This window comes from Ornithorhynchus anatinus, chromosome 5 (genome assembly GCF_004115215.2).
Source record: "Ornithorhynchus anatinus isolate Pmale09 chromosome 5, mOrnAna1.pri.v4, whole genome shotgun sequence".
NCBI classification, from domain to species: domain Eukaryota; kingdom Metazoa; phylum Chordata; class Mammalia; order Monotremata; family Ornithorhynchidae; genus Ornithorhynchus; species Ornithorhynchus anatinus.
Window position 1 is genome coordinate 39,422,063 of NC_041732.1, and position 26,823 is coordinate 39,448,885.

At 43.9% G+C, this 26,823-nt stretch overlaps 1 protein-coding gene across 5 annotated transcripts in view; it reads right to left on the reverse strand.

The window, feature by feature from the left end:
• The window catches only part of ZMAT4 (zinc finger matrin-type 4), a 255,411-nt gene that overhangs the window by 162,028 nt on the left and 66,560 nt on the right, over positions 1-26,823 (reverse strand). The gene's annotated exons all lie outside the window — the stretch shown is intronic.

Consider the following 26,823-nt stretch of genomic DNA (forward strand, 5'->3'; position numbering starts at 1 on the left):
TCTACTTATAGCTTATCCATCCATTCCTGCACTGTGCTATACTCACAAGTCCAGGATAATTTTCAGGATGTGCTATATACCCAGGATGAGTGCAGCAGGCACCGTCACTGTATATAGTAGGAGAGAGGTGATTCTTAACTCTTCTAATAAAAGAGTAAAAAGAGTAAGAAAGGTGCAGGGAGGCAGTTTTTTATTCTTTGCCAGATTTAGTCCAAATTACATGCAGGGTGCCACAAACAACATTGTGTCCATTTGAGAGAAAGGCCCTACATTAGACGGTGGGCTCTTCAAGGGCAGGGACTGAGTCTTCTACTTCTGTGATATGCTCTAAAGCACCAAATACAGTGTTCTGCACATGGCAGATTTTCTTTAAATGCTATGGAATTTTTTACTCACCCAATTAATTTCTAATCTCCCTACATATCCTTCCAACTGCCACTGGAAGGTAGCGTGGCTCAGTGGAAAGAGTATGGGCTTTGGAGTCAGGGCTCATGAGTTCGAATCCCAGCTCTGCCACTTGTCGGCTGTGTGACTGTGGGCAAGTCACTTAACTTCTCTGTGCCTCAGTTCCCTCATCTGTAAAATGGGGATTAAGACTGTGAGCCCCACGTGGGACAACCTGATTCCCCTATGTCTACCCCAGCGCTTAGAACAGTGCTTGGCACATAGTAAGTGCTTAACAAATACCAACATTATTATTATTATTATTATCACTTAAGTACTTCCATGCCACCTAAGCTTTTAAGTAGTTACAAGCCCCTGCAAAATTTATGTACATGTCTTATACACTCTTTTACTTCCTCCTATCTGTAATGGATTTTATTGTCAGTCTCCCGCATTAGATGGTGAACTCCTTGCCATCAGATACCATGCCTACTTCTATTGTAGTACTCTCCCAAGTGCTTAGTTCAGTTCCGGGCACAGCAGGTGCTCAACAAATATTATTCATTTATTGATGAGGTGGCCCTTTCATTTATCTATTTCCACACCTCAAAGCCCCATGTGGCAATCTGCTTTGGAGAATGGAAGAGACATGAGTTGAAAGAGCTTTTAAAAATAGGTAATGGATTTGGAAATTATCATTTATTTAGCCAGATGTTTCATATGGATAAATACAGACAATACTGCAACTATCTGAAAAATATAGGGAGGGAAAAAAATCCTTTATCCCTAACTCCTATAATTACAAATTAGACTCACACCTTCTCCACTAAATGGACAAGGAAGCAATATATTTGCTATGATCCCTTGGACTTCTGGGACATCTTTCTGAAAGGATGGGAGATATTTGGCAGCTTGTTGTCCTCACTATGTCAGGACTGCATTGAAAGCAAGACAGGCAGAATGACGCAGAACAGGGATCAAAATGGTTAAGAAACCTTTCTCTATTCAACTTTTCTACTCAATCTTTACCGACTCCCTTGGACTATCGTACTTCAGCTTTCCCTCCAATCAATTAATCTACTTTGATTGGCCTCTAAGAGATAAACTCAATCAATAGTATTTATTGAGCACTCTGTGCAGAAATGTTTTCAATACTCTTTAAGTGGCCAACAGTCCTGCAGAGCAGGGTTATTTATTCAAGTTAGAAATTTACTCGGAAATAGTACATTATATTCATTCAATAGTATTTATTGAGCGTTTACTATGTGCGGAGCACTGTACTAAGTGCTTGGGATGAACAAGTTGGCAACAGATAGAGACAGTCCCTGCCGTTTGACGGGCTTACAGTCTAATCGATGGGCTTACAGTCTAATTATAGATTCTTTGCCCCCATTCAAATATTGTTTTTGTATTATAGGGTAGGAATTTTCTTCTGGCTCAGGCTCACCCACTGATTAATGAGCTGATGTGTGAAGAAGTGCTTTGAACTAGAAAAGCAATGAATAAGGGTGAAAAAATATGACTAGTATCAAGGAGAACAAGAGGTTTGACATCAGCACTCTCTAACCTACTGTAATTGTTGCTGACACATTATGAAACTCAGCAGCAGAGGGAAAGTCACAGCTGATGGCTCCCCGCTTCTTTGCTGGAATACAACTCCTAGGAGCAAGCACCTTGGGGTTTCTTTCATGAACCCTTCTTTTTTCTGGCTTTCCATAAGGGTAAGTTGGTTCCGAGCCTCATTTAGAGGAACACCGTGGCCTAGTGGTAATTTTATGTATTAGCTTTCTCTCTGCAGAGCACTATACTAAGAGTTTGGGAGAGTACAACAGAGTAGGCAGACATGTTCCCTGACCACAGTGAGTTTGTAGTCTAGTGGGAGAAACTACTAAAGAAATTACAAATATGTACATAAGTGCTGTGAGGCCGAGGGAAGGGTGAATAAAGGGAGCAAATCCAAGTGCAAGGAAGATGCAGAAGAGAGAGGGAGAAGAGGAAATGAGGGTTTAGTCAGAGAAGGCCTCTTGGAGGAGGAGATGTGCCTTCAATAAGGTTTTGAACATGGGGAGAGTAATTTGTCAGATATGAAGAGAGAGGGCAATCCAGGTCAGATGCAGGTGAGAGATGAGCTGTGAGACAGCGTGGCTCAGTGGAAAGAGCACGGGCTTTGGAGTCAGGGCTCATGAGTTCGAATCCCAGCTCTGCCACTTGTCGGCTGTGTGACTGTGGGCAAGTCACTTAACTTCTCCGTGCCTCAGTTCCCTCATCTGTAAAATGGGGATTAAGACTGTGAGCCCCACGTGGGACAACCTGATTCCCCTATGTCTACCCCAGCTCTTAGAACAGTGCTCGGCACATAGTAAGCGCTTAACAAATACCAACATTATTATTATTACATTATTAGATGGATGAGATCAAGTTACAGTGAATAGGTTGGCATTAGAGGAGTTAAGTCTGTGGGCTGGGTTGTAGTGGCAGAGTAGCAAGATGCAGTAGGAGGGGCAAGGTGACTGACTGCTTTAAAGCCAATGGTAAAGAGTTTCTGTTTGATGCAGAGGAGGACGGGCAACCACTGGAGGTTCTTGAGGAGTGGGGAAACATGGCCTGAACCTTTCTGTAGGAAAAAGATCTGGGCAGGAGAGTGAAGTATGGACTGGAGTGGGGAGAGACAGGAGGGAGGGAGGTAAGCAAGGAGGTTGATACAGTAATCAAGGCAGGATAGGATAAGCGCTTGGATAAATATGGTAGTAGTTTGGATAGAGCAGAAAGGGTGGATTTTAGCAATGCTGTGAAGGATGAACAAATCAGATTTAGTGATAGATTGAATGTATGGGTTGAATGAGAAAGAAGACTCCAGGAAAATGCCTAGATTATGGGTTTATACCCTGGAAGGATGGTGGTGATGTCTTCAGTTATAGGAAAGTCAGGGAGAGGGAGCAGGGGTGGTTGACAGTGTTGAAGGCCGCTTAGTGTAGTGTAGTAGTGTAGAGGATTTGGCAAGGAGATCGTTGGTGACCTTTGAAAGGGCAGTTTGTGGAGTGAAAGGGATGGAAGCCAGACTGGAGAGGGAACGTGAGGCAGCTCGTGTAGACAACTTGCTCAAGGAGTTTGGACAGGAATGAGAGGATGGAGGCAGAGTGATAATTGGAAGCGAACCATGAGGTCAAGGGAGGGTTTTTTTTAGGATAGGGGAGACATGATCATATTTGAAAGCAGTGGGGAAAAAATCCATTTGAAGACCCATTGAAGATGGCAGTCACAGAGGGAAGAAGGGAGAGCAAGTGCTTTAATAAGGTGTGAAGGGATGGGGTCGGATGCACAAGTGGAGGGGGTGGATTTTGAGAAAAGGCAAGAGATTCCCTCCTGAGATACTGTTGACAATGGAAAGAGCACCAACCTGGGAGTCAGAGGACCTAGGTTCTAGTCCTGGCCCTGCCACTTGCTTGCTATGTGAGCTTGGGCAGTTGTTTAAGTGCACTGTGCCTCAGGTACTTCTACTGAAAAATGGGGATTTGATGCCTGTTCTCCCTCTTACATAGACTGTGAGCTCCAAGTGGGATGGAGATTGTGTCTATTCTGATTAACTTGTACTTACCTCAGCACTTAGAACAGCACTTGGCCCATAATAAGGGATTAAATATCATAATAATAATAATAACAACTTATAATAAATGCTAAGGGCTCTTACATGTGGTTTGGCATCCAACAGTGAAATTCGGAAAACATGGTAGAGATATTTATTTTCCTACAGATTTCTTTTCTTACCCATCTGTGCTTAGTACAATGCTCTGCAGGCAGAAAATGCTTAATAAATCCTTTTACTACTACTACTGTGCTATGTACAATATTTAGGCTTGCATTTATCTGAAAGTGGGTTTTGGAATGACCAAAGTGACATCCCATGCAAAGTTATTCTCCACTCTTACATATTTTTGTGCATGACACTATTGACATTTATGTCAAACACACATAACCGGTCAACTTGAGTCAAGATAGTTTTGAATCTTTTGCAGTAGTATATTTACTTTTTGCAGTTCAGGACAAAGTTGCTGTCTAGGGCCCTATCTAAAAACCCTAGTGAATCTGATTCCTTCTTAAAAAGTGGGCTTAACATGTCCCAGGCTCTGAAATATTTTCAACAATGAAGAGCTGGCAATAAGCTGTATTTCAGTGCTCCCAAGTCCATCGGGAATTGTTTAACCTGTATCGCTTTCCAAGCCGTAGAGATTCACAAGGTTAAGCCATTTTAATTACAGTTATCCTGGTTCTTCCCACAGTCACTAATTATGAGAGAGGAACATGCTAATGCCTTTCAAATTTGAGTTATGAAATCATTCTTGTGACCAGGGTGAGTATTTTCTGAATTTGGTCCAGGTGCTCAGTAAAAGTGGCCAGTGTCACACTGGGTGCAAAAGGACATTTATTTCTCCCTATCGCCTTGCTCGAATCCTTGTCCCAAAGGACAAAACTTCTACTTCGAATGATACAAATTTCATTCTCTGAGCTGAGGTGGAAGAGACCAAAATATTTTTCCCCCCAATGCCAGTATTTTATGAAAAAAATTTCCAATTAATAAAGTTACCTTCTCTTTCTCAAAGTGGGTGCATAACTCCTTATCAGCATTAAAAGAACAAACCTTATGTGAATTAACAGGAATTTCACTGTCACATCAAGAAGGGAACAGCCCCAATTAGCATTAATGAAAGTAGAATGCCTGCACCATGGGAGAAATAGATTCCATTAATGTTAATGGGAGTTATGCTACTCACAAAGCATTTCCTTAATACAGGGATTTACACACCCACGTATGAGAGGATCTCCCTGCCAATACTACCGGAGGTTTGGGGATAAACAAGAAGGGGAATAAATAATATTTTCTTATATGACTCCTATTAGGCAACACTCTCAGGTATGAGGAATTTTTTTTTTATTGGCTGGGCATGTGACCTTAGGCCTATAGGTCTGTGTCTGTCACACATTCTGTGCATGTTCGGTGGAACACAATTCCCAGGTCAAAGAGTTAAAAGGAACATAGCATTGACAGTTGCTTAAGATACCCAAATGAACTGCAACCACATGACTGCCCAGTCTCTGGTCTCCTTCAAGAAAAATTCCTTCCCTGTCCCACACCAATCATCATTCTGACCGCCAATCCTTCAGGTTGAAAATATTTTCTGATGCAAACTCCCTCCGTGACTCAAGAATTTCCTGGAGGGTTCAAGTAGACAGAACAGTTGGGCATGACCAGGGAGAAGTGAAGTACAAGGGAAAAATGAGAAGAATATGGCTTCCCCATTTCTCCACCCTGCTGTTTCCAAAGAATCTTTAACAGGGCCACAAAGGGCAAGTGCCCCAATTAATATTAATTTGAAATCATTTATTTGCAGGAATGGATTAACAGCTATCCTTGGCTGCAGAAATGGTCTCCAGTAGTAAAGGAAAGGCAGCACTAAGATATTCACCAAGGATGCTCCCAGACACCAGAAAAAGTGGTGCTTGCAATAATAATGGTAATGCCAATACTGGTACTGGTTAAGTGTTTGGTCCGTGCCAAACCCAGTGCCAAGCACTGGCCTAGATATGAGATAAATCAGGTCAGATTCAGGCCCTGTCCCACATGAGATTCAGAGTTTAAGTAGGAGGGAGAACAGGAATTTAATCCCCATTTTACAGATGAGGAAAGGAAACTAAGACACAGAGAAATCAAGTGACTTGCCCGAGATCACCCAGCAAGCAAGTGGCAAAGCCAGGATTATAACCCACTTCTCCTCTCAGTCATGTGCTCTTTTAGAAAATGTTGCTTCCCTCTCATGTTACTTTGGGCATAGAACATAACATGATGACATCATAGCTGCCATTTTCACATGAACTTCAGGTTTTCTTATGGTGGGGATCCTGAAGCTCCTCTTGTCCTAAAGTCTATGTCTTCCCCTCCCAGTTCAGTGTGACATGCAATCCAGCAACTGAACTACAGACGTCAAGGGCAGGAACTAGGGGGACCCTAAGCACAAAAAATATGAAAATGAACCTAAGTGTCTGGTTCTGTTTCAGAACAATATAGGCCACCTGAAAACTAGAATACCCAGCAAAAGATCAGAAGACTGGCCATTCAAGAAATTAATTATTAATGATGTTACTTAAGTGCTTACCATGAGTTAAGCACTGTTCTACACAACCTAGCCACTCTTCTCTCATTTCACATAATTCACATATTCCACTCCCCTGAAGCTAACCTAGTCACTGAGCCTCATTCTTGTCCTTGCTGCTACTGGATTCTCACTCCTTCTGCCCTGCCTGGAACTCTCTACCTCTTCACATCAGGCAGACCGCAGTTTCTCCATCTTCAAAGCCCTTCTGAAACCCCAGAATTATTTCCCAAAGACATGTAGCATTGCCTAGTGAATACAGCACAGGCCTAGGAGTCATAAGGATCTGGGTTTTAAGTCCTGACATCTGTAAAATGGGGATTAAGACTGTGAACCCCTTGTGGGACAGGGATAGTGTCCAGTATGATTACCTTGTATCTACCTCAGCACTTGGGATAATGCTTAACACATGGTAAGCACTTAAATACCATAATTAATAATTAATTTATAATCCCCCATTTCATTTTCCCAAAATTGGCACTCCACTTCCACACAATCTAAACACTCAAGTACCTTCATTCATTCAATCAGATTTATTGAGCATTTACTGTGTGCAGAGCACTGTACTAAGGGCTTGGAAAGTACAACTCAGCAACAAATAGAGACAATCCCTACCCAACTTCCCATATGCTGTATGTACATGTTTGACATACTCTATTAATTCCTCGAGTCAGTAATTTATTTTACTATCTGTCTCTTTCACTAGATTGTAAATTCCATAAGGGCAAGGACCGTGTCTACTAAATATTTTCTTTCCTAATCTCCCAAGCACTTAGTAAAGGTCTCTGCACACCGTGGGCACTCGATATAAATACTACTGACTGACTGATAAGGAGGGAAGAACTTAGTTACATGTCAGTTTTCTTCCAGGTGTACACTTCATGTCTTGACCTATAGACTAGTTTATAGGTAGTGTGAATCTTGGCTATCAGTGAAACAGAGAACACCAAGTCACAGGTTTGAAGTTCTAGGTCTCAGGATATAAACCTTCTGCTGCAATTTCCTTGGTCCACTTAAGTCAATAATTTAGGTAGATGTTCCTGTAATCTTAGAATTAAAAAAAAAAATTATTATTTCACAAATGGTAAAGTGACAGTCAATTTCCCAGCTTCCCCGGGGAAGTTTTATAATCCACTAAGTGGATATCGCCTCATTGCTAAAGGGCTTAGAGCACTGTCAAAAGAGACCTTTGTCCTTTCCAATTATGGCAAAACCAGAAAAATAAAGGCTTAAAAATAGTCTGTCCTTTTTCCCTTTACTTTCTTTTTTTCCCTTTCCAGATTAGTCTGAAATAGTAACTGCAATTTGTGGGGGGGAAATGCAAAGTGTTCACTGTGATTCCTGTCCACCCAGAGCACACTCAATATCCCCTCCTCCTGGCAACAGAAAAGGAATATTTATAAAGAGGGCTGTGTTTTCTACTTCACATACACATGCAGCAGGGGCTGAGCATCTGTATCAGACATGAACACTACCAAAGATGAGCCACTACGAACTGATATAGGCTACCGTTCTTGTGAGTCGATGCTGAAGGGGAAAAAAACAAACCAAAAACAAGTCTTCACACAAACCCAAATCTTCCCCACCCTAACCCACTTGAAATAGGGCATTTAGATCATATATGTGGATTAGGATTAAGAGGCAAAAATGTGCAGATCTCACAATTCAGAATGTTACTCTATGTGCTTTTTGAGCACAAAAATAAAATCATACTTGAAAAAACAGTGTTCAGGATATGTGCACATCAGCAACTATTAAAATTGCTGTATACCACCAGAAACCCAGGAATTTTACCCAGACTTTTATCACTGTCTGTGGCATTTTAAAAATCTTCAAATCTGCAAAGCTACAGTTCTACTTTTAATGCATTAATTAGAATTGTACTTTTTTTTTTTATAGCCCTCACAGTTGCTGCAGTGCTTAGAGAAGTAAATGTGCCTGCTTCCTGCATTTTTAACATTTTTCATAGCATGCCTTTTTTCTTCCGTTCCCCAAAATGGAGCACTCTCTCGTGTGTGTGTGTGTGTGTGTGTGTGTGTGTGTGTGTGTGTGTGCACGCACGGCCCTCAGCAAATAATGTTAACAAATCTGTTTTGCAATTACTACATGCCAAGCACTGTACTAAATCCTGGAATAGATACAAGATAGGTTGGACACAGTCCCTGTCCTACGTGGGGCTTACAGTTTAGGAGGGAGGGAGAGCAGGAATTGAATCCCCGTATTTCAGAAGAGGAAACGGAGGCACGGAGAAATTGACTTTCCCAAGGTCACAACAGACAGATATTTGAGCCAAAGTTAGAACTCAGGTCCTTTGACTCCCAGGTCCTTCCTCCTTCCACTAGGTCATATGTGCTACTTTACCTCTTTGTGCTTGTAAAAAGAAGATAAAATACTTGCAATCCCTCCCTCAGACAGTGAGGCCCATGTGGGACAGAGACTGTGTCCAAATTCATTCATTCAATAGTATTTATTGAGCATTTACTATGTGCAGAGCACTGTACTAAGCGCTTGGAATGAACAAGTCAGCAACAGATAGAGACAGTCCCTGCCGTATGACGGGCTTAGAGTCTAATCGGGAGAGACGGACAGACAAGAACAATGGCAATAAATAGAGGCGAGGGGAAGAACAGCTCGTAAAAACAATGGCAACTAAATAGAATCAAGGCGATGTACATTTCATTAACAAAATAGGGTAATGAAAATATATACAGTTGAGCGGACGAGTACAGTGCTGAGGGGATGGGAAGGGGGGGGGGGGGGAGCAGAGGGAAATGGGGGGAAAAGAGGGTTAAGCTGCAAATGATTATCTGATTTCTACCCAATCAGCACAGAGTAAGCACTTAATAAACATGATTTTTATGACAATTGGGCCTCCACAGATCTCTGCTGCCAGTGGTGTACACAAGAAAAGGTGTTCAGGATCCCAGATGTCCTGCACTCACCTATCAAGAGGCCCCAGTTCTGTTCTGAAAATTACTTCTAAGAATGACAACTTCTCTTCTTTACAGCCTCTGGCAGCTTCAGCAGAAATGGCAAATACAACATTCTAGCAGTGAAGGTCTTTGTTTGTGTGCTTACCTTAGAAGGGATCTTTCTGTCCCATCCAATCCCAGACCAACTTGGGCAAAGCTCATGGAATCCTTGGGATCTAAATCCCAGGACCGGGTAAGGAAGTCTTATGCTAATCCCAGCTGTGTTCCAGTAGCCCCAGTGGCCCCTTTTATTTTGTCAAGTTGTAACTGATGTTTTACAAACTTGAAACAGATGTAAATGTAGATATATTGTAAGGGCATTTAATCTCAACTCAAAACACCACAAGTTGTGGGCTTTTTGTATTTAAGTTCCACTGCAATATGTTATGTGAGAATGGCTGAAGATGCTGGCATTCCTGATGACTTCCCGTTCTGTTGCCTTTGGAAGAATAACAGTTCTCAAATACTGATACTGTTCATTAGTTTTCCAACAGAAGCTCTTGGCCATGATTGGATTCTTGCCTTTTATGCTCTTACTGACACTTCTCCATATTAGATATTTGCTCTGAAGGGCACTAAAATGATGCTTCAAAATTTACATTGAGAACAACTGGCTAGCGAGTGGCACCGCAAAGAACTAGTGTCACCTACATTCATTTTTGAAAATCACATGATAGATCAGTTAAAAACTTCAAAGTTTAAACAGAAAATTTGGGCTACTTAGAGTTATATCATAAATACTATCATATTTTCGTTGCTACAAAATATCAAAGGAATTTTTTTGCCCTCTTCTACCTTTCCCTTGTCTACTAGAGGGCAGGGATCATGCCTGCCAACTTATGTCATACTCCCCCAAGTGCTTAGTACAGTAGTCTGAACACAGTAAGTGATCAATCAATACCATTCATTGATTGATCATCACTTAGAGTCTCTGAAGTCCAAGCTACAAAGTATCAAACAGGTTTGGATGCTTATCAAGATACTAAGCCTATCTGACAGTGTTGGATGAATACCCACTCCTCTCCCAACTCACAGAGGAAAAAATGCCTATTAGACCTTAAGCTCCTAGTGGGCAGGGAACCTGTCTACTAACTGTAGAACTGCACTTTCCCAAGGGCTTTCTGCAGTATTCTGCACATGGACTGTGGCCAACCTTATTAACGTGTACCCTCCCCATGCTTAGAAAAATGCTTGACACATAATAAGCATTTAACAAATGCCATAAAAATAAATCAATAAAGTAATCATCTTTCACATCGGTAATGGTAACCAGGGTTTCTTCAGTCCATCTAGGCTGCTGTTTCTGCTCTCCCAGAGTGTCCAGTGGGTTTCTTTGTTCTCTAGGACCTTGATTTTTTTTTAAACTTTCTTGAGAGTTTAGATGTCACTTTTTGATATACTGACTACCCAGAAAACTTAGGTTTGGAACATATATAGCATGCTGATGATATGGAGGATTGAGTCAGAGTTAAAGGTATCTTACTTGACCCATTTTTCCAAAACAAATGAAGTGCAGCAGGGTTGGGGAATAAGTATGGTCTTGTTTAACCTATCCTCAGTTATAACAAGAGAACTGAAAGCCAATGATAAGATAGGAATCTGATATTTTGGGAAACTCTTCCAATTCAACAGGTTACGAACATCAATGAAATCCTTGACAGAGTCAGCCAGAAATTGTCACAAAATGATGACAGTGTGTTTGTGAAGAACACAGAGACATGAACTACTTTTCAGAATTAACAAGGAGCTATAAAACTGTAATAAACTGAAGAAGTTAGGTCCCTCAAACTCTGGAGGTCACACATTTTTCTATGAAGCAAAATCAAGAAATCAGACTGACCTACTGGATAGAGCAAATGCTAGCCATTAGAAGGATCTGGGTGCTAAACCTAGTTCCACCACTTGTCTGCTATGTGTCCATTAGGCAAGTCACAACTTCTCTACACTTCAGTTTTCTCATCTGTACAATGAGATTAAATCTCTGTTCTCCTTCCCCCTTTAGACTGTGAGGCCCGTGTGGGACCTGATTATCTTGTATTTGCCCCTGCACTTGGCATATAGTAAGCATTTCAATACCATAATTATTATTACAAAGCTGAAGAACACCACCAAATTCAGCCATGCAGCAGACACATGCTGTACAAAAAAATAAGTAGAAAACCCACAAAAAAATTAGAAAACAATCAAGAAAGCCACACTGACCTTTGGAACATGAACAGTGTGTGGCATCAACATAGTATTGCATTTTACATAAAGTTGCAATTTTCTATTTACTATGAGACCAGATCATCAATGTCTACAGCAGTTTTGTCACCTTCTTCCAATACTTAACATAAAATGGCAACATTACAAAAGAGGCTTAGGAGGCAGAAGAAAAATCATATTGGCCTAGTGGAGAGAGTATTATACCAAATCAGAAGACCCAGTTTGAATCCCAGTTTTAACAGTGGCCACTTGATCTTGGGCAAGTCACAAACTCTCTGAGCTTCAGTTTCCTCATCTGTAAAATGAGGATGAGTGACTTTGAGCTCCATGTGGGCCATTATTGTCCTCTATCTATCTCAGTGTTTAGTAAAGTGTTTGGCATATAGTGAGCACTTAATACCACACATTAGCAGCCTAACATTGTTTTTACTTCAGTGTTTAGTACAGTGCATGGCACATAGTAAGTGCTTACCAAATACCACACTTAGTATAACACTGTATCTACCCCAGCACTGAATAAATGACTAAGAAACATTAAATCCTGAGCACAAATTCTATGAAATAACCATGGAATACTGGATACAAACTGCTGCAAGAAGACCAACTGGTCATCTGACAGTGAGGAACAGGATGGATTTTTCAGAGAAGAGACTTTGGGAAGATTGTGGTGGCAAAAGGCACTACAAATAGCCCAGCCAACAATGATCTTTACATGGGCATAGTTGTGAAAAGGATTACTGACCACTAATTGGCTTTTTTCCAGTCTGCATCTATACAACTGGATACAAATCTCACTATCAGTAATTTATATAAAAGTATAGGGCCAGATCTACTAGAGTGCAAACTTCTTTAGACACTCCACTGAGCACATTTATAACCTAAGACTATTATCAAATGAATTCAGGATTTCTTTGTTCCATCCTGATGACACAGATAAGTTGTTCTTCCAGTACACATTCATGACAAGTGCCCCAGATATGTAATGAGTAGGGCTCCCTAAAGCCTGACCTTGAGTCCTTATTTCTGATTTGTTACTCTATTTCCTACACCCAGAATATGCTGCTTTATTCAGGGCAGCATTCTGTGCATCATGTTAGCACACTCCAACCTGAGCTGGATTCCGAAGGGACGCGAAGAGGCATTTTGTGGCACTGCATAGGAGAAATGTGCTGTTAACTTGAAGGTGTTTACAATAATTTTGCTCCCATACAATCCCATAGTCTTGAATTTATGCCCATGTAGTTTGGGGCAAAATCTAGCTACATCTGTTTAACTGTTAAATACAATAAGCATACCCTCAGGTACCGAGATAGGTGAGATGTAGTTATACATTTTTTTTAAAGCCACAATTGTTCCTTTTAAGTTAAGTGACCCCACAAAACTAGATCATGTTGAAGCAGCAGCATGACTTAGTGGAGACAGCACTGGCCTGGGAATCAGAAGGACCTAAATTCTAATCCCAGCTCTGCCACATGTCTGCTGTGTGACCTTAGGCAAATCATTTAACTTCTCTGAGCCTCAGTTACCTCATCTGTAAAATGATGATTAAGACTGTGAGCCCTATGTGGGAGAGGGAGTATGTCCAACGTGTTTATCTACTCTGGTGCTTAATTCAGTGCTTGGCACATAAGAAGTGCTTAAATACAGTAATAACAACCCTGTCTTCCTGGCTGTTTTCTCTTTTATTTTCTGAAAATCTGACAAACTAGCCATTTGTTGGTGACTAAGCCATCCCAGCAATACTAACCAAAGCTTCCTTCTAAACAGAGCCCCCCCCAAAACAGCAAGGAAACCTTTCCCAGAGAAAGGGAGCAGCCACAAGACAAAAATCACCAGCTATTTAGTAGAAATGCTCAGGATCAACAGAGGCTGAGAGAGAAATTATTCTCTGCAGGTGCACCACCCTACCTGCAGCATCACAATCTTTTTTCAGAGGTTTAAACCATATTCCAGACCTGATGCCTTGGCTTGATACTTATTTTACTAAAAATGGTACATGCTCTTCTGCCGCAGTGATATTTTAGCAGTGAGATTGCTCTTCTGGGCAAACACATTTTGGTCTTTAAGACGCTAATGTGGTAAACAGTACTTAGCTCTTTACCCAGAAAATATTTGGTACACATCCTGTGCTCCACAGAGGCTGTGTGATAGATGAACGTCAAGACTATTCCTGTCCATCAAGAGATTTGGAATATTGATTACCCTAAAAATTAATTCACCAGAATCACACCTGGTGGGGAAGATGTGGACTTCTGATGATGGTTCAGTTTAGAAGAAAGCTCTAGAGCCATGGGGCAAGATGCCTGATGAACTCTCCTACATGATTTTGCATAAGAAATTTAATGAGTGCAACTCCCAGTTGGATCTGAAGGCCTGCTGCCCTTGATCTCCGTGGCAAACCATCTCACTCATTCACATCCCCAGTAGAGGAAAGATCAAAACACATTCTAACAGAACAAAATTTAAGATCAAAGGTAGAAAATACTGCTTGAGCACTTGAAATACAAATTTCAACAGAGAACGTGTTGTGGCAGTTTGCAAAGCATGAAAATGCAGCTTAAGGGTAAGTTTGAAAAAAAAGACAAGTTTTGGCATATTTGTGTGGCTTTCTCGAAACAAATGTTATCACATTTCTAATGGTTTTGAATGCTATTGTATAAAATTGAAGACTCACCCTGACTTGCTGACATATATTATTCATTCACAAATAACATCAGTTCCTGCAAACTGCTGCAACATTGTTCAGAAATTATTAGCGGAGAGATGCTGTAGAAAAGGTGCTAGCTCTGAGTGCCTTGGCTGACATTGCGCTATGAGGGCACACCAAACTGATAAAGTTTTATCTTACTATTTTAAGACAAAAATCTTAAAAGCCCTCAACAGCGTGTTACAATAATAGTGGCTAATGATAGGTCGAATTGCTTCAATTCACACAGATAGTAGGACTTTTGCTTCAATTCAGTGTGGTAGAGGGAAAAAGCATGAGGAAAAGGTCATATGTACAGGATTTTTTCCTCTAGTAAGATGGTGCCCTCATACATGTTTTCCGATGAGCCCTGACTGGCCTGTGCTTCCCTGATTGGTCAACTGCTCCCCAGGGATGCTGTCGAACACCTCCCCTCATTCCATTCTCAGCCTAGGAGGACCTCAGGAACCAGAGGAGGTGACCAAAATAGCTGTGGTGAAGTGACAAGAACAGTAAAGTGGAAATGTCTGAAATGCTAGCCATTTATCAGCCAAATGTGTCGATGCTTGGGTGGATTTACAGGCAGAACAAGGAGTTTCTAGCTCCGGAAACATCTGTCTTCTCTGCCCAAGGTCATTCTTACTAATTTTAACTGAGGCTAGAATGTTGGACTTTCCTGGGCAGGATTGGGGGAAAAAAGTGAATTTAACAGAGGGAAATTCTTTCAAAAAGAATGTCTTCCTATTCAGATTCTTTTTTGGGCTCCTTTGTCAGACTATTAAAAAAAAAAATTAATGGCATTTCTCAAGCTCTTACTATATGCCAGGCACTGAGTGATGGGGTAGATACAAGTTAATCAGGTTGGACACAGTCCATGTCCCATATGGGGTTCACAGTTTTAATCCCCGTTTTACCGGTGAGGTCACCGAGGCACAGAGAAGTGAAGTGACTTGCCCAAGGTCACACAAGAAACAAGTGGTGGAGCCAGGATTAGAACCCAGGTCCTTCTGACTTCTAGGCACATGCTCTATCCACTAGGCCACACTGTCCAGAGAGACCCAAACTGACAGAGCAAGAGACAAACAGGCAGAAAGACAGACTATGATGAAAGTAGAAGTGGCCTGGTCTAGTGGATAGAGCAAAGGCCAGGAAATCAGAAGGACCTGGCTTCTAATCTCAGCTCTGCCATTTGTCTGCTCTGTGTCCTTGGGCAAATCCCTTAACTTCTCTTTGTCTTGGATTCCTTTTTATGGTATTTAAGTGCTTATTATGTGCCAGGCACTGTGCTAAACCCTGGGGTAAATCCAAGCTAAACAGGTTGGACACAGTCCCTATCCCACAGTCTTCATCCCCATTTTACATTTGAGGTAACTGAGGCCCAGAGAAATGAAGTGACTTGTCCAGGGTTCCAATACAGACAAGCAGCAGATCTGGCACTAGAGCCCAGGTCCTTCTGACTCCCAAGCCCATGCTGGTTCTCATCTGCTCCCCATTTGTAAAATGGAGGTTAAGACCGAGTCTCATGCGAGTAATGACTGTCCAGACTGTTTAGGTTGTATCAACCCCAACGTTTAGTACAGTACCTGGCATAAAGTAAGTGTTTAATAAAAACCACTTTTAAAAATGGAAAGAGGAAAAAAAACAAGAAGGGACAAAAGGCTCTGGGTTACTTACAGTAATGCATTTCAATTATATTTCCTGGGCAATCCCAAGAGATTCAAAGATTAGTTTCAGATTAATTGGGTTGAGTTCCACTTATTTGTATCCTTCAATCTAGATTTCTACTTGAAAAATCTTGAAAGCAGGTCTTTCTAAAATTTCAAGGACTAATCAAGAATCTACTCTGACTCAGCAGCAATGCCAAAGAACAACTTTAAATCCAGTAATCAAAACTTTTTCAAATTTGAATTGGTTCAAGTCTACAAATGCAGAATCAGTATAAAATAATAATAATAATAAAAAAGTGGAGATGACCAGAACATTTTCAAGCCCAGGAAACTAGTAGTCTTCACATAGAAGCTGGAAATAGAGACCCACTATGAAGTATGTGTTTAAAAGGAGAGTTCTTGGACAGCTGGGGAGAAGGAGCAAACTAAACAACCTGGATAGTGAAATCCTAGGGAAACAAATAAAGCACTTATTACCAGTGGAATCTGAAATCATTCCATCATCTCCCAGGAGTCATAGGAAGCTAATGCCAAGGGCCTAACTGAGTCTGCATACAGCAAAATAAACTCTGGCTTGAAAATTAAAATTCCAAATTGACATTTTCTTAAGGGCATAAAGGGAAGCAGCTCTGTCTTCAAATGGACAAAGAAAGGAATTGCAATTTGATGTGTGTTGTAATTTTTTCCAGATGGACTGAAAATTGTTTGTAGCCATGAGGCAGAGAGGCCAAAGTTTCACTGGGAGTCGCAGGCTGGGGACAGGGTAAATATCTTTCTTACACACACACACCCCACCACCATCCCCCTTCCCCCCAAAACCCACCCACCTAAACTGGTGGATGAGTGTGAACCTGGTTCTCTTCAGTCTGGGTCCAAAATGAATACTTCCATTTAGAAAGAGTCCTTCAGAAACATGCTTTATTAGGCAGATTCAGCCACTGAAATCAGACCAACATATGTTTGCACTTCTATAGGTCAATCTGAGGATTTGACCTGAAAACCAGGAAAATTGAGCAAAAGCTGCCCTAGTTCCACCACCTATGGAGGCTTCGCACATGTGCTCAGTGGCAGGATCAGGTGTTCCTCTGTGGTTAGCATGACCTTCACCCCACTGGGTCTTATCTTTGCCAAAGTGGCTATCTTGCACTGGGGAGGAGAATCTCTGCACACACTAAGTGCTCAATAGATACAATTATGAATGAATGAGTGTCTGCCCCATAGGGAGATACACATATGTTTAATGAAGAGGGCAATCGTTGGCCAAGGGAACTCCATAGGCTTCCACTATCTTGAGCCTAAAGACACGGACTGGCTGGAATATTTGGAGCCCGGCCAAGAGTGAAGAACAGCTGGAATTTTGGCATAAGAGGAGCAAAGAAAACAAGCCAGGGAATAGCAGGAGAAGACAGTATACTGCTTGAGGTAAGGCAGATAGATGGAGAGCCAAATGTGAGGACTTTTTGTTTGACGGGAAGAAACAGTAAAGAATTTTTTTTTAAATCCCTAGTGGCTAGAGAAGTCCCAGCTGGCCCTGCAGCAGGCAGCAGCATCTCCCTGAAGAGCAGTAAATTCAACCTGAATAAGAATGAATGACTAGTTTGGGGTTGGCAGGGTATATTACCCAAGTTTGACCAGCTATTCAGGTGGATTTAGGTTGGTGCGTGGCCTACCCAACTCAGCAGACTCAGTTCCAACAAGTCCCATGAGCTCGTGGAGGGCTCAACCTGGCTAAGCAGCTTGGTCTTGTGGAAAGAGCATGAGCTTGGGAGTCAGAGCACCTGGGTTCTAATCCAAGCTTGGCCACTACCCTGTTATGTGACCTTGGGTAAGTCACTTCATTCCTCTGTAAAATGGGGATTCAATTCTCCCTCCCCACTGTGAGCCCTTTGTGGGACAGGGCCTGAATCCAGCCAAACTGACTTGTATCTACCCTAGTGCTCAGTACAGTGTTTGACACAAAGTAAACACTAAAATACCAGCATCAGAGGAGGGATAGGGTCCAACCTGATTGTCTCATACCTACCCTACCCGACGACTCCTCTACCGCCCGCCTGCTATCCCTCCTCGACTCTGCCGACCTCCTCCTCCACCATACCGAGCCCACTCACCGACTCGGTCACACCCTCGATCTCGTCATCTCCTACCGCTGCACTATCTCCTCACTCACCAACTCTGAAATCCCTCTCTCTGACCATAACCTTCTCACCTGCCTCATCTCTCACACTCCCTCCCCCTGCAAATCTTCGCTACGGCCCCACAGAGACCTCCGCTCTCTCGATCCCATCCGTCTTTCCAATAGCATCTCTCCTCACCTTGCCGCCCTGTCCTCTCTTCCCACTCTCGACGATCAGGTCTCCGCTCTCAACTCCACCCTCTCTACTCATCTCGACTCTCTCGCCCCCCTTTCCCTCCGCCGCTCTCGCTCCACTAACCCACAGCCCTGGATCACCTCCTCCGTCCGCCTCCTACGCTCCTATGCTCGAGCTGCTGAGCGCTGCTGGCGAAAGTCCAAGCACCAAGCCGACCTCACACACTTCAAATTTATCCTTTCCTGCCTTAACTCTGCCCTCTCCTCCGCCAGGCAAAGCTTCTTCTCCTCCCTCATCGACACCCATGCCCGTCACCCCCGCCGATTGTTCCGGACCTTTAACTCTCTCCTTAGGCCCCCTGTTCCTCCCCCTCCCCCATCTCTCACCCCTAATGATCTGGCCACCTATTTCCTCACGAAAATCAACACGATCAGGTCTGAGCTCCCCAAAGTCACCCCTCCGCCTCTCCCCTCCCCCCCCAACAACCCCCTCCCCTACTTTCCCATCCTTCCCTGCAGTATCCTCAGAGGAGATCTCCTCCCTCCTTGCAAGTGCCACCCCCTCCACCTGCGCCTCGGACCCCATTCCCTCTCACCTTCTTAAAACCATCGCCCCTGCCCTCCTCCCTTCCTTAACTTCTATTTTTAACCACTCAATCTCCGAGGGCTCCTTCCCCTCTGCCTTCAAACATGCCCACGTCTCCCCCATCCTAAAAAAACCCGCTCTTGACCCCACTTCCCCCTCCAGTTATCGTCCTATCTCCCTACTACCCTTCCTTTCCAAAATCTTAGAACGAGTCGTCTACAATCGATGCCTAGAATTCCTTAACTCCCATTCTCTCCTAGACCCCCTCCAATCTGGCTTCCGTCCCCTCCACTCTACCGAGACTGCTCTCTCTAAGGTCACCCATGACCTCCTTCTTGCCAAATCCAATGGCTCCTACTCCATTCTGATCCTCCTTGACCTCTCTGCTGCCTTTGACACTGTCGACCATCCCCTCCTCCTCCATACCTTATCTCACCTTGGCTTCACGGACTCTGTCCTCTCCTGGTTCTCCTCTTACCTCTCTGGCCGATCATTCTCGGTCTCCTACGCTGGAGCCTCCTCCCCCTCCCATCCTTTAACTTTTGGAGTTCCTCAAGGGTCAGTTCTTGGCCCTCTTCTGTTCTCCATTTACACTCACTCCCTCGGTGAACTCATCCGCTCTCATGGCTTTGACTACCATCTCTACGCAGATGACACGCAGATCTACATCTCCGCCCCTGTCCTCTCCCCCTCCCTTCAGGCTCGCATCTCCTCCTGCCTCCGGGACGTCTCCACCTGGATGTCGGCCCGCCACCTAAAACTCAACATGAGCAAGACTGAGCTCCTCATCTTCCCTCCCAAGCCCGGTCCGCTCCCAGACTTCTCCGTCACCGTGGATGGCACGACCATCCTTCCCGTCCCGCAGGCCCGCAATCTCGGTGTCATCCTTGACTCGTCCCTCTCGTTCACCCCACACATCCTATCCGTTACCAAGACCTGCCGGTTTCACCTCTACAATATCGCCAAGATCCGCCCTTTCCTCTCCACCCAAACGGCTACCTTACTATTACGGGCTCTCGTTATATCCCGGCTAGACTACTGTGTCAGCCTTCTCTCTGACCTCCCTTCCTCCTCTCTCGCCCCGCTCCGGTCTATTCTTCACTCCGCTGCCCGGCTCATCTTCCTGCAGAAACGATCTGGGCATGTCACTCCCCTTCTTAAACGACTCCAGTGGTTGCCTATCGACCTCCGCTCCAAACAAAAACTCCTCACTCTAGGCTTCAAGGCTCTCCATCACCTTGCCCCTTCCTACCTCTCCTCCCTTCTCTCTTTCTACCGCCCACCCCGCACGCTCCGCTCCTCTGCCGCCCACCTCCTCGCCGTCCCTCGGTCTCGCCTATCCCGCCGTCGACCCCTGGGTCACGTCCTCCCGCGGTCCTGGAACGCCCTCCCTCCTCACCTCCGCCAAACTGATTCTCTTTCCCTCTTCAAAACCTTACTTAAAAATCACCTCCTCCAAGAGGCCTTCCCAGACTGAGCTCCTCTTCCCCCTCTACTCCCTCTGCCATCCCCCCTTTACCTCTCCGCAGCTAAAGCCTCATTTCCCCTTTTCCCTCTGCTCCTCCACCTCTCCCTTCCCATCCCCACAGCACTGTACTCGTCCGCTCAACTGTATATATTTTCGTTACCCTATTTATTTTGTTAATGAATTGTACATCGCCTTGATTCTATTTAGTTGCCATTGTTTTTACGAGATGTTCTTCCCCTTGACGCTGTTTAGTGCCATTGTTCTTGTCTGTCCGTCTCCCCCGATTAGACTGTAAGCCCGTCAAACGGCAGGGACTGTCTCTATCTGTTGCCGACTTGTTCATCCCAAGCGCTTAGTACAGTGCTCTGCACATAGTAAGCGCTCAATAAATACTATTGAATGAATGAATGAATACCCTAATGCTGGGTACATAGTAAACACAACAGAATTGGTCTCAAGACGTTAGAAACAAGTTGTCAAAGCATCAGAGGCTGGGTTACAAGGGGGAGGTATGAGAGTGAGTAGAGAATCCCATTGAGTAACTCCCCCAGACAGCCTATTTACATTTCTGGACCAATAGGCAAGATGGAAGTTATTCCCTACTACCATAGGTTTTGTAGAAGCAGTGTGGCTCAGTGGAAAGAGCCTGGGCTTCGGAGTCAGAGGTCATGAGTTCGACTCCCGGCTCTGCCACTTGTCAGCTGTATGACTGTAGGCAAGTCACTTCACTTCTCTGTGCCTCAGTTACCTCATCTGTAAAATGGGGATTAACTGTGAGCCTCACATGGGACAACCTGATTACCCTGTATCTACCCCAGCACTTAGAACAGTGCTCTGCACATAGTAAGCGCTTAACAAATACCAACATTATTATTATTATTAGAGATCCACACACATATACAGAAAATAAAACTGTTGGCTTGTGCCATTTCAACAAGAGGTGGGATAATGCTAGGAAGTACTGCACCAGACCCTTGTCCAGCAATGAAGTGATTATAGATGTGTTCTCCCTCTTTCAAGTTGGAATCAATTCTATTTGAGTGCTTACTGTGTGCAGAGCACTGGAAACCAGGCCTTAGCCTCTTTAATGTGTGTGCGTCTACAGTATCCTCCTGTAACCAAATTTCAGCCTGATCCTCAAAGCACTTCTGTTTCTCCTAAAAGATAGGGGTGGATTTGTGGATAGCTCTCCCCTGCTCAAAGCAGTGTTGTCAGATAGGCCTTTTCCCAAAATATATGAAGTACCCAGCTCTGGATAGCTCACTCCAGTGATAATAATAATAATTATTATTATGGTATTTAAGTGCTTACTGTGTGCTAGGCACTGTTCTAAGCACTGGGGTGGATACAAGCAAACTGGATTGGACACAGTCCCTGTCATATGTGGGCCTCTCAGTCTCAATCCCATTTTCAAATGAAGCAACTGAGGATAAGAGAATAATAATAATAATGTTGGTATTTGTTAAGTGCTTACTATGTGCCAAGCACTGTACTAAGCACTGGGGTAGATGCAAGGTAATCAGGTTGTCCCATGTGGGGCTCACAGTCTTCATCCTCATTTTACAGATGAGGTAATTGAGGCACAAAGAAGTTATGTGACTTGTCCAAGGTCACACAGCTGACAAGCGGCAGAGCTGAGATTAGAACCCACAACCTCTGACTTCTAAGCCTGGGCTCTTTCCATTGAGCCACGCTGCTTCTCTAAATGAAGTGTCTTGCCCAAGGTCACAAAGCAGAAAAGTTGTGCAGCTGGGATTAGAACACATGACTCCCAGGCCCATGCGCTATCCATTAGACCATGCTGCTTATCAACACTATGTCATGCTGATAGAAACTGCAAACAAACAGTACTGGGAAGAAAATTGATTTTTGGCGATAAACACTGTAGCTAAAACCATTTATATAAGTGGTCTGAACTGTCCCTTATAGCTATAATTCCAATAGGCAAATTTGAGGCCGCTTCTCAGCAGTTCAGATAATGGGTGGCATGAACTGCTGCCTTCCCTCCCTCCACTGAAGGCCCCTGCTTATGACATGCTCTAGGCCTGCCAGAATGTGCAGAGACACAGCATGAAAAGCAGCATGGCCCAGGAGAGAGAAATGAAAGGGAATAACTTGAGACCGAAGGTATAGACAACTTGGTCAAGGAGTTTGGAGAGAAATCGTAAGAGCAAGATGGGTCAATAACTGGAGGGAGACATGGGGTCAAGAAAAGAAAGGGGAGACATGAGCATATTTGAAAGCAGTAGGGAAGAAGCTATTGGAAAGCAATAACTTGAAGAAGGCAGTCAGGGAGAGGGCAAGTGCTTTGATAAGGTGTGAAGGGATGGGATCAGATGTGCAGGTGGAGTGGATGGATTTTGAAAGAAGGCAGGAGATCTCTTGAAATACTGCTGGGAAGGATGGGAGAGTTGAAGAAAGGGCAGGAGGAAGGAGGGATTGGAGAAGAGCAGGGGAGATTTTACAGAGACCGTACTTGATTGTTCCAATTCTTTCAACCAAGTAGGTAGCCAGGTCATTAGGGACAAGGTGTGGAGGTGGCAAGGGAACAGGTTGCTTGATGAGGGAGTTTTAGACATCTGGTACAACTGGTGAGGATAATGGGAATGGGTATAAATAAGGATGGAGAAATAATTTTTCCAGGCAGAGGAAAGGGCAGTTAGGGCACTCAAGGATGAATTTGAGGTGGACAAGGTAGATTCCGGCAGCAGCACTCTGCAGCTCATGTACAGGAGTAAAGAAAGCAGACTGTGGAGGTGATCCAGGGCTGTGGGTTAGTAATATGAGATTGATGAAGGGCTAAGGAAACGAGTGTGGTAAGTTCAGTAGAGAGGCTGGTGTTGAGGGTGTCAATTCGGTCATCAGGGGAAGACAGTTTGGGTATGGAGGCTAAATGGTAACTGATAACTGGAGAACATTGAATGTGATCAAAAGATCTGAGGTCTCTGTTGGGGAACAGGACAGATTTGTGGGGAGGAGGTGTGTGGGAGTGAAGGCAGTTGAGGAGGTTGTGGCCAGACAGAGGGATGTCAGAGTTGGCAAGGGTAGAGACAGTACAGTGACTAGAGAGGGTGCGATCAAGCATGTGTGAGTTGGTGAGAAGAGAGCTGGGGTTGGGCAGGAGTTCATTGGAGTTGAAGAGTGACAGAAAGAGGATAGTGGAAGGGTCATTAGCAACATCTATGTAGATACTGAAGTCCCCAGTGATCAACGTGGGGGTGGAGAAAGAGAGAAGGAATGTGGGAAAGGGATCAAATGGTTTAAAATGTTGGAGGTGGGACTTGGGGGGCTGTAAATGACCATGACTAGAATCTGGAATGGGTGGTAGAGGTGGGTGATATGGCTTCAAGAAACGGATTGAGGGGGTGGAATGTTATGGAAGCAGCATTGGGGAGCGAGAAGGAACCCAACTCAGTCCAGGACAGCAGCTCTTTCATGGTACCAACAAGAATCTGTAAAATCAGAATAGTGGGCTGGGGTGGGGGGGGAAGGGGGGAACACTGGTTAGCACTAGTAATAATAATGTTGATATTTGTTAAGCACTTACTATGTGCAGAGCACTGTTCTAAGCGCTGGGGTAGATACAGGGTAATCAGGTTGTCCCACGTGAGGCTCACAGTTAATCCCCATTTTACAGACGATGTAACTGAGGCACAGAGAAGTTAAGTCACTTGCCCACAGTCACACAGTTGACAGGTGGCATAGCCAGGATTCAAACCTATGACCTCCGACTCTCAAGCCTGGGCTCTTTCCACTGAGCCACGCTGCTTGTGTGTGATGCACCTCCCCTGACTGTACACTTTTTCTGTGTCTAGACCTGTGGGTTTTGCCCCCTTGCTGAATTGACACTGAGCTCTCATATATAAGTCCATGTTCTGACCAACTGGTGTTCGATAAGTGTTATACTCAGTTCTCAGAGTTGGTTTCCCAAGTGCAATAATAAACTGCATAAAGCTACACAGCAGCTTGAGTCCTCCCTGTAGCCTCTCCCAAAGGGTGTTATTTAAACAGGAACACCTGGCATGTATGTGCTTTAACAGCCAAAGCATCAGGTCTGGGGAAGAATTCAGAACTTTGCCTAAGCTCACTAAAAACACAACCATTCCAGGCAAGGTCAATTAGGGCTTCTGACCTAGGCCTAGGGGTAAACTGGGTCCCTGGCTTCTCAAGCTTCTGTTGCCAGGGGAGTCCTCTCCCACTGAAAGCTAAGGTAAATCAATCGCATTTACTGAGCCCCCACTGTGTGCAGAGCACTATACTAAGCACTGGGAGAGAATATCCCAGGGCCAAATAGACACAGTCCTTGTCCCTTGGAGGGCTCATGATTTAAAAAGCCACCATGGGCAGGGAAGGGGAAGACTCAGGCAATAACAATATTGATAGTTGTTTAGCACTTACCATGTTCCAAACACTATATTAAGCACTAGAGTATATACAAGCTAATGAGGTTGGACACAGTCCATGTCCCACATGGGGCTCACAGTCTTAGTCCCCATTTTACAGATGAGGTAACAAGCACAGAGAAGTGAAGTGACTTGTCCAAGGTCACACAGCAGACAAACGGCCGAGCTGGAAATAGAACCCAGGTCCTTCTGAGTCCAAGCCTGGGTTCTTTCTACTAGGACACCCTGCACCACGCTAAGCCAGAGCGTATTCAGGGCGCCCACCAGCCAAGATATTGGAAAGCTTGTGACTGTTGTCCCAGGTGTGGCCCTGCTGGCATGGTGAGAAGCTATGAATCATCCAATTGAGAGAGTCCTGTGGCCCTTGTCACTGCTGTTCTAGCTCTCAGTTTGTTTCTGCTGGTTTGTCTCATATTCACTTTTCCTAGAATGCTTCCTGTCTTTGGTTCCCTCCCTTGCAGATGGGAGTCCGAATGAATTCCTTGGGCCTTTCCTCAGTGCTTAGTACAGTGCACCATACACAGTGAGCACTTAAGAGATGTAGGTAATAGTAAAGATAATTACAGCAGCTCCAAGAAGCTGTATGTGCTACTGACCCAGGGCCAGTGTTGGTGGTGGACAGAGCAGAAGGTGGCCTGGAGGAAAGGGGCTGTCTGGGATGACCCTACCTACCCTGATCACCCCATCACTATAATGGTTGCAACATCATATCGCAGCACTCCTAGAACTGGCACCAGGTGTTGTTGGGTACCATTTGGGTTGAACCCAGATGCCCCCTCGTATAATCTGCATTAAACCTAGGGGTTACAGTGACCCTCCTATGCAAAATACATTTATTTTTGGGTTCCTTTTCTCATTTGCCAATTCTCTCTGCTCGATGGCTATTACAAATTTTAAAAATACAGTAGATGAAGCTATAAATGGGATAAATTAAAGGCTCCTCCACTGGAAGCCCTCAGCCATGGCAATCATAATTGAGAACCTGGGTGCCCTAGTAGAAAGAGCACTAACCCAGGAGACAGAGGACCTGGGTTCTAATATGATCTCAGTCTCTTGTCTGCTGGGTGACCTTAGGCAAGTCACTTGATTCCCCTACTTCTCATTTACCTCATCTGTAAAAAGGGAATTAAAACTGAGTCCTATGTGACACAGGGCCTGTAGCCAACCTGATTATCTTGTACTTACCCCAAGTCTTAATAAAGTGCAAACTATGTGTCAGGCCCTGAATACCATTTAAGTAAAACTGTGGTAATTATTAAGCACTAGGTGCCAAGCACTGTTACTAACATTGGGATAGATATGAAATAATCAGTCCCTGCCTCACATGGGACTCAGTTAACTACAGCGAGACTAGGAGGGAAACTCTGTACTCAATCTCTAATTTACATCTGAGGAAAAATGAGCCCAGAGAAGTTGTGACTCACCCAAAGTCACAGAGCCGGCAAGAGGCAGAGTCATAATTAAAACCTCAGTCCTTCAACTCCCAGGGCTGTGCTCCTTCCATGAGACTAGGCTGCTTCTCATGATGCAATTAATTTAAGAATCCAGCTCTTGTTTTCCTTCACTTCCCCCCCATCCCCACACACACCCTTGCTCCAGGATATAGATAATAGACCATTAGCTTCACAGTCAGTATCACCAAGTAAAATGTCAGACAATGCTCTGGGGAGAGAAGACTATCTATGTCTTCAGTCCCACTGGCATTTGATTTTCTTTTGCATTGTTTTGGCGAAATGGCAGATTACAGATTCTCTGCCATTTACCAAAGTATCTAAACTCCTCGGTGGAATATCATTCTGCTTTTCCCATCCCTCCTTAATGGGAATTTATTTAATGTTGTTTTGATGATGTGCAGCGCTGTTAATTGCAGACCTAACATTTCTCTAATGATTTATGTTTTGTAATTGTTTATATCTTCTCTACCTCTTTTATGCTTAAATACATTCAACAAGCTGTAATGTAGTCTCTGCACAATTAGAAACTCCTCAGCAGTGCTGC